At 42.4% G+C, this 10,674-nt stretch overlaps 1 long non-coding RNA gene across 2 annotated transcripts; it reads right to left on the reverse strand.

Moving 5' to 3' along the window:
- Window positions 1–2,138: 2,138 nt before the first annotated feature.
- Window positions 2,139–10,389, reverse strand: LOC306664598. Of its 2 annotated transcripts, none has more exons than XR_013764751.1 (3): window positions 10,187–10,389; window positions 7,913–8,159; window positions 2,139–7,646 (listed from the first exon to the last, which is right to left on the reverse strand). It is a non-coding gene; the product is annotated as an uncharacterized lncRNA (long non-coding RNA). The 2 variants fall into 2 exon arrangements; XR_013764752.1 differs by having other exon boundaries at window positions 2,139–7,761.
- Window positions 10,390–10,674: the final 285 nt, after the last annotated feature.

The following is a 10,674-nucleotide window of genomic DNA, read 5'->3' on the forward strand; positions in this document are numbered from 1 at the left end:
ATCTTGTTAATTTTTTTTTTTTTTACTAACCTTTAACTAGCATCCTACATGAAAGATTGAATGTTTCTAGCTAAGATCAAGGACAGAATATAAAGTCAATATATAAAACACAATGTGTCTCTGTATTAATACAAACAATTGGAAAATAAAGTCAATAAGAATACTATTTGAGGTTTGAAGTCAGTATGGGAAAGTTGGTGGAACCCTGTCTTAAAGCATAAAAGGAAGGGACTGGCAATATAGCTCAGTGATAAAGCTCTCCTGAGTTCAATACCAAGTACCCCCCCAAAAAAAAAATAGTAATCTGAAAAAAAAAATACTATTTATAGTATCAAAGATAAGTTTTAGGATAAGTTATATAGGTATATATATACATATACACATATGTACACACACACACACACACGTGTGTATACAAAGTTTAAACATTTCTCAACCCATATAGTGGTTCGTGCCTGTAACTCAGCTGTTTGGGAGCCCGAAGCAGGAGGATCACAAGTTTGAGGTCACCCTGGGCAATTTAATTTTTTAAAAAAATCAAAAAGGGCTGGGAACGTAGCTCAGTGGTAGATCACTTGCCTAGTGTGTATGAGACCCTGAGTTCAATCCCCAGCACACCAGATGTGTAATACCCACATCACACCACCTGTTGCCTTTTTTTTTTTTTAACAAAGCTGCCAAGGTAGGTCATTTGTTAATTTTTTAAATGTTTTTTACAAAGTTTCCAAGGTAAGTTGTTTTTTAATTTTTAAATATTTTCAATAAATGGTGTTGGAACAACTGGGTGTGTTTGAAATAAAACAAAGCAAACCTGAGCTTCTGTCTCCATGTACAAAAATTACCTCTAAATGGTTTATATACACAAATGCAAAAGTTCAAACTGCAAAACTTCTAGAATAAAACACAGAAGAAAATCTTTGTAATCTTCAGGGAGGTGAAGATTACTTAGGCAGTCTATAGAAAATACCAAACGTAAGTGAAAATATTGATAAATTTGACTTCATTGAAATAAAACCCATCTGCTCTTCAAAAGATAATATTAAGAAAATGAGAAATCAAGTCACTGCCTGGAAGAAATGATTTGTAATGCATAAACCGGGCAAAGGACTCATGAAAATCTCAATAATAAAAAGACAACCTGCTGGGTTTTTTTTTTTTGTTTGTTTGTTTGTTTGTTTTGTTTTGTTTTGTTTTGGTACCAGGGATTAAACCCAGAGTCATATCCTCAATTCCCCCTCACCCCCACCCCTCTTTTTTTTGACAACTTATCTTGCCTCGATAAGTTGCTGAGGCTGGGTTTCAATGTGCACTTCTCCTGAGCAGTTGGGATAACTGGTGTGCACCAGCATGACTGGTAACAACCTGCTTTTTAAAAAGGCAAAATATTTGAAGAGACACCACAAAAATAATATATATCTCCAAATGGCCAGTAAGCACATGAAAAGATGTATAACATCTCTAGTTATCAGGGACATGCAAATTGGAACCACACAGAGATGCTACTTCCAACTCACCAAAATGGCAAAATGTAAAGGACTGATCATAGGAAGCATGGGTAAGGAGGATGTGTAGAAACTACAACTTCATATATTGCTGGGGGCATATAGAATGTTATAACACTTTGGAAACAGTTTGGCCATTTCTTATAAGGTTAAATATATACTTCTATGATCCAGAAATCCTACTTTCAGATTTTTACCCATGAGAAATGAAAACATATGTCTACAGAAAGAGTTGTACAAGAATTTTCATAGCAACTTTGATCATAAGAGCCTAAAACTGAAAATAATCCAAATATCTGTCATGGGTGATGGATAAGCAAATTATAATATATTCATACAATGGCAGATTGCTGAACAACACAAAGAACAGCTATTCACATTTGCAACAACGTGGGTGAATCCCAAAAGTAGGCTGAGTGAAAGAAGCAAGGCAAAAGGACAAAAGCTGTATCCTTGCATTTGTGAAGCTTCTGAGTGGCGAAGCTATTTACAGAGGTAAAACTCAGATCAGTGATTGGCCAGGTGTGGAACGGGGGAGGGTTGGTGATAGGTGTTTTTTTTTTTTTTTAATATAAATTTTCTTTTTTTAAAATTTATTTATTTTTGGTGATAGGTTTTGAAGAGAAAATGACTGAATTGTCTGTATTTTGATTAAGGAGTAAACGTAAGACTAGATACATTTTTTTTAAAGCACACTGAACTGTACAGTTAAAATGAATGCATTGTACTGAATGTTAGCTTTACTTAATTTAAAAAGTTTAAAATAGACTACAGAAAAATAATAACAAAACTCAATGTGTGATCCTTGATTAGAAGCTGACTTGGAGAAAACAAAGCTATTAAAGATATTTTTAGGATGATGGGGCAATTTTAATTATGGCTTGGTTATTAAATAATATAGAATGTTAATCTTAGGTATGATAATGATATTAAGACTAAATAGAAGCATCAAATTTCTTATTAGACCTATGCTAGAATAAAATCTCAAGTTATCTACAACTTACTTTTCAATGGTTTAATAACAACAAAAATGATATAATACCAATAAGAACACATATAAGACTCTGAGAAGAAGTAAATCTGGCAAATATTACAATAGTTTAAGAAGGTAGTATGTAGATTTTCATTGTACTTTCAAGTTTTCTGATTTTTAATATTTTCCCACAACTTTCTATAATAATTATGAAAATTGGAGGAGAAATCATTGAGGCATTCCAGCTAACCCTGAAGTCCACAGTCTTCCTTAGAAGATGGTGTTTATGAAAACATGGCTAGAGTCAGAGTCTCCCCCAAATTCTTCTAGGTATGGTTTTGAACAGAACTCCAGGGACAAACAGCATTAGCAATGTTAGCAGTTGAGTTAGCTGCCATGGACCCTCTGGGTGAGCTGATTGGCATTCTGGCTTTCTTGACTGGGGTAGGGAACATTTCTGTGTTGGGTCAGGAACATCAGGGCTATGGGCAGGAGTGGACAGTGGCTAGGGTCACCTCTGTGCTGTCCTTTAGTCACCCAGCCCTGGCTTTCTTCAACCCTTCTCTGCACCTGCCTAGGGCTCTCCCTGGATGAATTATTCCAGACAAGCTAAAAGTCTCATGCAATGACACAGGAAAAATTAGGCCCCTGTGACTCTGTTTGCTAAAGAGTGAAAACCAGGTTTGCACAGACACTTCACAAAAGGCTACACGCACATACGTTTGCCTGCAGATCTCAGGCTCACTGCTAGAGATGCTGCCTGGACCTGTGGTCAACTGGGGCCTTGGAGCTGAGGAGGGAAGAGTAAGAAGTGGGCAAGTGCTTCCTTGGGCTCTGTACCTTCAGCAGGTGGAAGAGGAGGGAGATGAGTGTGCTGGGGTGAGAAGAAAGCAAGGTTGAAGTCGCACCTGCTGGTGACGGAGCTGAGTTCAAGAAGAATGTGTGGCAGCAGATGTGAGGTGCTACAGAAACGCCCTGAGGTTAAGAGTTGGAAAAAGTTCACAGGATCTGGCTACTTGGTGGGTCTTGGGGATCAGGGTCAGAGTAATTCTCAGGGCTGGGAAGATGAGGAGGAGGGGACTTAGGGATCACCCTAGAAGGGAGACAATGGAGGCACAGGTGCAAACAGTTTTGCCAGGAAGTATGGCCCAATGTTGAGATGGTTGAGGAAGAGGGTGTCCAGGTAGGGGAGCTGAGGAGAGGGGTTTGCTTGTCTGGAGACCTGAGTATACCTGGACCTGAGAGGAGAGGAAGGGAAGGCGGTGACTGGATCATTAAGAGATCAAGGAAGGAGAGGCCCTGTATTAAGGGTGGCTCAGCACAGAGACTCAGATGCCCGGGAAGGAGAGAGGAGATACAAAGGTGTAGAGATGTTCTGAGGTCCCCAGAGGGACTCCAATGCCACACGTTCTCCTTATCTGTCTTTAAAAATGAGAACAGAAATCATAAACCTCTTTTTATGTGTGTAAATCCAGATTGACTTCTAGTTATATTTAATTCAGGGAGAAAGTCAGAGGGAGGGAAATGAAGAAATGGACATTGAAAACTCAGATGATAAGGAAAGTGAGGCCATGGAGTGATGGAAAGACCTGGAAGAAGTAGCACAGCAGAGAAAGGCACACAGAAGAAAGTACAGAACACACCAAGAGATGGGCAGTTAAGTTCGAAGACCTCGCTGTGCAAAATAGACAGCAGCCCTCTGGGGCAATCACTGACTTTCTTTGGTCACCAGCCTCATTGCATAGGGAAGGGAAAGAATATGGCCTTCTGAGAGCTAATCCTGAAAAAGATGAACACAGAATAGGTGGAACAGAGATAAGCCAGCTGACTGTGAGGAGCAAGATGGTTCTTGGGTACGCCAGGAACTCGCATGCCCCTTGGTGTGCTTTCTCCATGTTGGGCAGCTGGGTCTCTGGTACAACATGGCCACCCAGGGTCAGTCAGACAGCTCACATGATGGCCAGAGTCTTCCATGGCGAATGTTCCAGTGCACAGAGTGGAAACTGTGGTTTAAAACTGAGCCTTGGCGGTTGCCATGCTCTGAGATAGTCCCCCAGTTTCAAGAGCAGGGGACAAACACCCCTGCCTCTAATGAGAGCAGTATCAAAGTCACAAGGAAAGAGGAGAAAGTGAAGTGGCACACGACATCTTTGGAAAAAACAATCTGCTACACCAGCTTTGGCCAACTGAGAGCCTCAAGAGTTCCAGAACACGTGAAGTGGGAATCAGTAAGGGTGACTCTTGGATTTCCCAATTTACATTACTGCATGTGCTGGATTTTGCTTGCTTCTTTTTAATTTAGAAAATAAGATGCATTGGTCTGGTGAGCACCAGCTTTATTCCAGAGAAGAGTCTTCTGCTCTGACTCTCTCCTTGGCAATGTTCTGTGGCACTGTCCCCACTGTTTTTCTGTTCCTTGTGCCCAGATGAGGCTGACCAGCATGACTATATTTTAGGAAAACTGGCTTTCAGTAGCTTCTTTCTTAAAACCACCACGGCCAATTTCAGATCCTTGCAGACAGTCTTTCCAGATGCTTCTGTCTGCTTTCGCTGTTGCTTCTACTCTCATTGCCAAGGAGAAGGTCACAGCAGAAGGCGTCTCTCTCTGGAATAAAGCTGGTGCTCTTCCAGACCAAGGCATCTTATTTTCCACAAAAAGAAACAATCAAAATCCAGCACACTTAGGAACTTTAAGTTGGGAAACCCAGGAGTTACCCATATATTCCCACGTCACATTTTCTGGAGCCCATGAGACTCGAGTGATGTGATGTTCTGACCACAGAAGAATCTGAGGCCATTCGAAAATGGACATGAGAGTTTTATCTTATCAATTGCATGGTCAGTCTCTTGGGGGTGGGGCTCTCCTGTTCTCTGCACCCTCGTGTCTTCTCTTGGTCACCAGTGTGCACTAGTTACTCAAGGTATCTTCTCTTAAAGTGTGTCTAGACAGGACCAGCGTAGCAGTTCCCAACAATCCTCGCTTTCTTTTCACACCATGGCATGTTTATTTCAGCCAAAAGCTTCCATCCACAGGTTTCCCTGTTCCTAAATGAGAATCTGATTGTTCATGCTTTATTTCTGAACCCAACAACATAGGCTATAGGTTGTTTCCTCCTAGGGTGACCAACTTGCCCCAGCTGATTCAGGACTTTTCTGGTTTTCAGCTGAAAGTCTTGCATCCTGGAAACCACCTCATTCCCAGGCACACTCTGTGTAAGAAAAGGGCTGCCCTTGTATCAAATGGTGTCTCCAGCCTACCACTCAAGAAGAAGCAAGCCAGGTTACGTGGCATCCAGCAAGACCACTGTCCTTAAGCAGAGATGGGAAACTCCCCTGAAGCAAGGGTATGAGTTGGGCCAGCAATGACCAATCTCTTTAGTTAAAAGTGTACGCAGACAAATTACCCATCAGGGAGGAAGAAAGGTGGTATGGTGAGAACATGCACAGCAATTAGATTTAGTAGAAAGAGCAGTGAACTCAGAGTCAAAATGCCATGGAGCAGCAATAAAACCCCAGAGCCAAACGACTCAGCTTTCTGAGCCTCTGTGTGTCCATCTGTAAAATGAAAAGGTTAGACTGGGACTTGCTTCCTTTTATTTTACTTTTTTTCTAGAACTTGGGGTCCAGAGGGCAGAGTCGCTCACACTCCTCATGACATGGTCTTGCTATCATCATTACTAAATCCTTCCCTCTTGTCCTCTTCCTTCCCCTTCTTCCTTCTCTTCTTTCTCTTTCCCTTTCTTCTTCCTTGTCTATTCCCAGCAAGAATCCCTTTCTCCCTCATAGGTGATCACATCAATATGAAAGGAACTTATCCTAGAATAGGAATGTAGCTTTATAAGGGAGGAGTATTATTTTATGTATACATTCTTAGTTTATATATATATCATATTAGACTCTATCCCTCATTTGGTTCCTAACAGTTTTTACTCAGCACCATTTTAAAAATGTGTTTGTGGGGAAAAAAAAGTCTCTGTGGTGTTGGCTGTTGATTTTTTTTTTTTTTTTTTTTTTTCAGGTTGGGAATTGAACCCAGGGTCTTGCACATACTAGGCCAGTGCTCTACCACTGAGCTACACTCTCAGGCCTTTCTATTTATTTGGTTATTTTTTTGAGATAGGGCCTCATTAAGTTGCCCAGGCTGACCCCAAACTTGCAATCCTCCTGCCTCAGTCCCCCAAGATGCTGGATTACAGGCTATCCAATACTGGCCCATGTGGCAGGCTCTTGGTTTTTAAGGCTCCTTCCGCAGTGGCATTTTATGAGCATTGTGTAGTATTGCAATGTGCCCTATTATCCAGAGTTCTTGTTAATTTGAGTCAAATTATTGGTGGGCTTTCTGGAGTTACCAAGCGGACAAGAAACTATTGCTCCAAAGTTGTCACTTGAGTCTACATGAAGGGAACCAAATAGATTCATAGGTTGAGGATATCAAAGGTTAATGAGTATAATATTGGCTGGCAAAAGCATTTGTGAATGCATCTCTGGCCTCTGACTCTGAACTAGGAAGCTTTCCAAAGCCTACCAGTTCGGCAGTCTTACGCGCTCTGCTCCTCTGGGGGGAACTACCCTCTGTGAAGCTGGTAGACATTCTCCAAGGGAAGGCAGAAGAAGAGTTCCTGGCTCTCACTCATATTTCATCAAGCACAGATTTGTCTGGCAGCTGCTTAAGACCTCAGTCAGAGACCGACCTCAAATTGTGCATATGTCTGCAAGGCCTTGCTCCTCTCCCCTGGGCCACCAGGATATGTGGCTAAAAGCAAGGGAAGACCCGCCAGATTCCGCCCAGAGAGTTCCTGTGGTTGTTAGCTGAGCAGGTCTAGCAAGGCTGAGCAGCTCTCTTGGTGGCATTGGAGCTTAAGGAGCCATGTGGAGCCTGGGAACAGGGCTGCGGGAGGGGAACAGCTGTGGGGATCAGCCCCTCTGTCACTGCCTGCCAGTGGCTGGGAGCGTGAATTCCATTTCAGGCAGCAGTGATTCACGCTGGGTGGCCTCTGCCGTGCCTCCCACGTCAGTACCACAGACGCAGAAGGCTGAGGAGAGCTGAGCTGTCCTTGGAAGAATAGGCCCTGCCTTTCTCCTCCCATGTTTCTGGCTCAACAGCATCTTCATCTCCATTTAGGCCTCTCAACAAGCTCTGGAAAGATCTCTTGCAGCTTGAGGGGTGAGGCCTGCAAAGTCAGGGCAATAGGTAGAGATGCTGATGTCCCTCAAGTGACGTCTTCCTCACCTAAACTTACAGAAGCACATCTTTTGACTGTACTGTAGACCAAACTAGTTCTGTTCCTTTGAAAATGCAAAACAAATAAAAGCAACAATAATATATATAAAACCCCTAAATAACAAACAAATAAAAACACATAGCAATGGCCCCCAGGTGTTTTCAGCCCCACTCTCCACGTCCTGGTGAACTAGCCTTCAGATAGGATGGTTCTACCTTGTGTTCTATGAACTTCCCAGAGGAGGAGATGAATGCAGCTCTGGGGTCATGCACACACTTCAATCAGGAATGCCTTTCTCTGTGGTGACAGGACTTCAGCTGCACTAAGAATAGAGAAGGTTCACCTTTGCTTTCAGACCCAGGAGCAGCTAATCTTCAGTACCCAGGTAGTGCTTCATTGGACAGCCTTCAGGGCCTCCTGACCAGGACCCAGGTGCTCCAGCTCACCATGTACCTGTATCCCCTGGAGAAAGATTTTAAAAACTTAGCAAGATAAAATAATTACAACCGATAGTCACTGATGCTAAATGTTCTGTCATCTCACACAGTCCTTATAACCTTATGAAGTAAATGCTATTATTCATAAATGGGGAATCTGAGATTCAGAGAGCAGTTGGCCCACTTCCACTGCTCATAGGTGCTGAAATCAGGATTTAATTTCAGAAAAGACTCTAGAACGTGAGTCTGTGTGCTTAACCCCTACATGTGTATAAGGTCGGGCACACACATACACATGCAATGATGTACACATGCATCTTTTGGTTTATACAGTGTAATCACTTTTTATAATATTCACAGAATCATAAGTTATTAGAAATGAGTCATTTTCAAGATAATCTGACATTTCCCCTTTCTTTCAATTTCTACAAAAAAGTATACTGTGACTTACCTTAGTTATCAAATTTGAGCAAGCATCAGTCATTTGAGAGCTGGCCAAAACACAGATATCTGGGCCCTGCTAGTAGAACTTTTAATTCAGTACATCTGGGTGGGGTCTGACATGTGTCTTTCTATCAATTTCCCAGAGGGTGTTCATGTTGCTGGTTCTGGGACTCTACTTGAAGACACAATCTGTTTTCCATTACTATAATAAAATACTTGAGTCAAGGTACTTGAATAAAGAAAAGAAGTTTATTTAGCTCACATTTTTGGAGGCTGATATTCCAAGATCAGGCAGCACTATCTGTTTGGTCTCTGGTAAAGGCCTCAAGATGCCTGGCGCCACAGTGATGAGAGCATGTACTGAAGAGACCACATAATGAGACAGGAAACTAGACAGCTTCAGGGGCCAGATTTGCTTGTTTTATGCTAATCTGCTTTTGTAGGACTAACATACGCCTGGAGACCAATGTTAACCCTTTTTGAGGGACATCCCCAATGACTTACCCACCTCCCATTAGGCCCCACCTCTTAAAGGTTCCACCACCCCCTGACATCATCACATTGGGCCTGGGGTTGTAGCTCAGTGGTAGAGTGCTCGCCTAGCACATGTGAGGCACGAGGTTCAATTCTCAGCACCACATATACATAAATAAATAAAATAAAGGTCCATCAACAATTAGAAGAAAATATTAAAAACAAACAAACAAAAAAACCACATTATCATATTGGGGACAGGCTTCCAGAACATGAACTTTTGGGAGACAAACCAAAACTGCAGCCAAATCATAGCAGGGACCTGCTGTCTGCTTCATTAGAGTACACTGGACATGGTAATGCCCACAAGATACACTGCAGTTGTTACTTCAACTTTCTAAACAATGTTGATGAAACCTGGGCAAACATGCCCAGAGGGTCACTCTTAACAGTCACTTATTCTTTAATAGCTCCTTTTTGATTCCCAGCAACAGAGCTAGAATGGGGTAGGCAGATTTCTAAAACTGCCCTCCTCCATGAAAAGATTCCACACCCCTTATTCCTTGGAACCTGAGAATGCGTGTGACATCGTCCCCAAGATTGTGCTGTTATACAGCACAGTTGACCTAAAAAGGGATACAAGAAGGAATTGTGGTGTCATATAATCACATAGGTCCTTAAAACCAGAGAACTTTCTATGGCTGTTGAGGCAGAGAAGAAGGCAGAAAGGGGAAAGTCTGAGAGATTTGAAGCTCAAGAGCTGGGGACAGTGTGGAAGAGCTACTGTTGGTCAGAGAAGGAATGTGGGTGGATTCTAGGAGGAGAAAGTGATCTTGGGAAGGAATCAGGACCTCAGCCCAATATTTGCACAAGACCAAATCCTGCCAACAGCCTGAAAGAGGTCAGAAACAGATTCTTCCCTGAGCTTCCAGAAAATAGAGCCAGGTCTGACCTACCAAACTATGAGCTAATAAATGAATGTAGTTTTAAGCCTCTATGTTTGTGACTGTACCGCAGTAGAAAACTGATATGCAAGTTCATGAAGTCCCCAGTTCAGAAGTAAGCTACTGCCCAAGGCAGACCTGCCCCCTCTGGAAGACCTAAGACCAAGAGCTGGGCCCCTGGGAGGCTCACCTTATTATTTCCTGGAAATGGAGTGGCTCTGACTTGAATTCCAGTCCCATCAAGGTGATGTTCAGTTCAGTAGGGAGAAAAAATACTAAAGATTGTCATGTACTCTGAGAACTGCCTGCCAGGCCAATCCTCACCAGCCTAGCTCATGAACAGTGGTAGATCTCTTGTCAATAGCACATGCCCTTCATGGACGAGCAGTTTAAAAACAGGTTAGGAAAACAGATTGTCCTCCTGCACTGCTACTAAGTTAAATACCCCACTTCCCTGTTTTTGAGATTAATCATCTATAGCACAGAGGCCCTGCCCCCTCACCAGGATGTTGAGAAACTGAAGTCAGAGGAAGGTATAAATGCACAGAGTTCATCCAGCAATGATTCCCACCCCAAATGTTTGTGTTGTCCTTGAAACAAGGTGAAATCTAAAATTTGAAGGAGCTTGATTTTCAGCATGATGGTAGTATAACTACAATAATATAACCATGATTCAAC

This window comes from Sciurus vulgaris (genome assembly GCF_902686455.1).
Source record: "Sciurus vulgaris genome assembly, chromosome: 6".
Classification (NCBI taxonomy): Eukaryota; Metazoa; Chordata; class Mammalia; order Rodentia; family Sciuridae; genus Sciurus; species Sciurus vulgaris.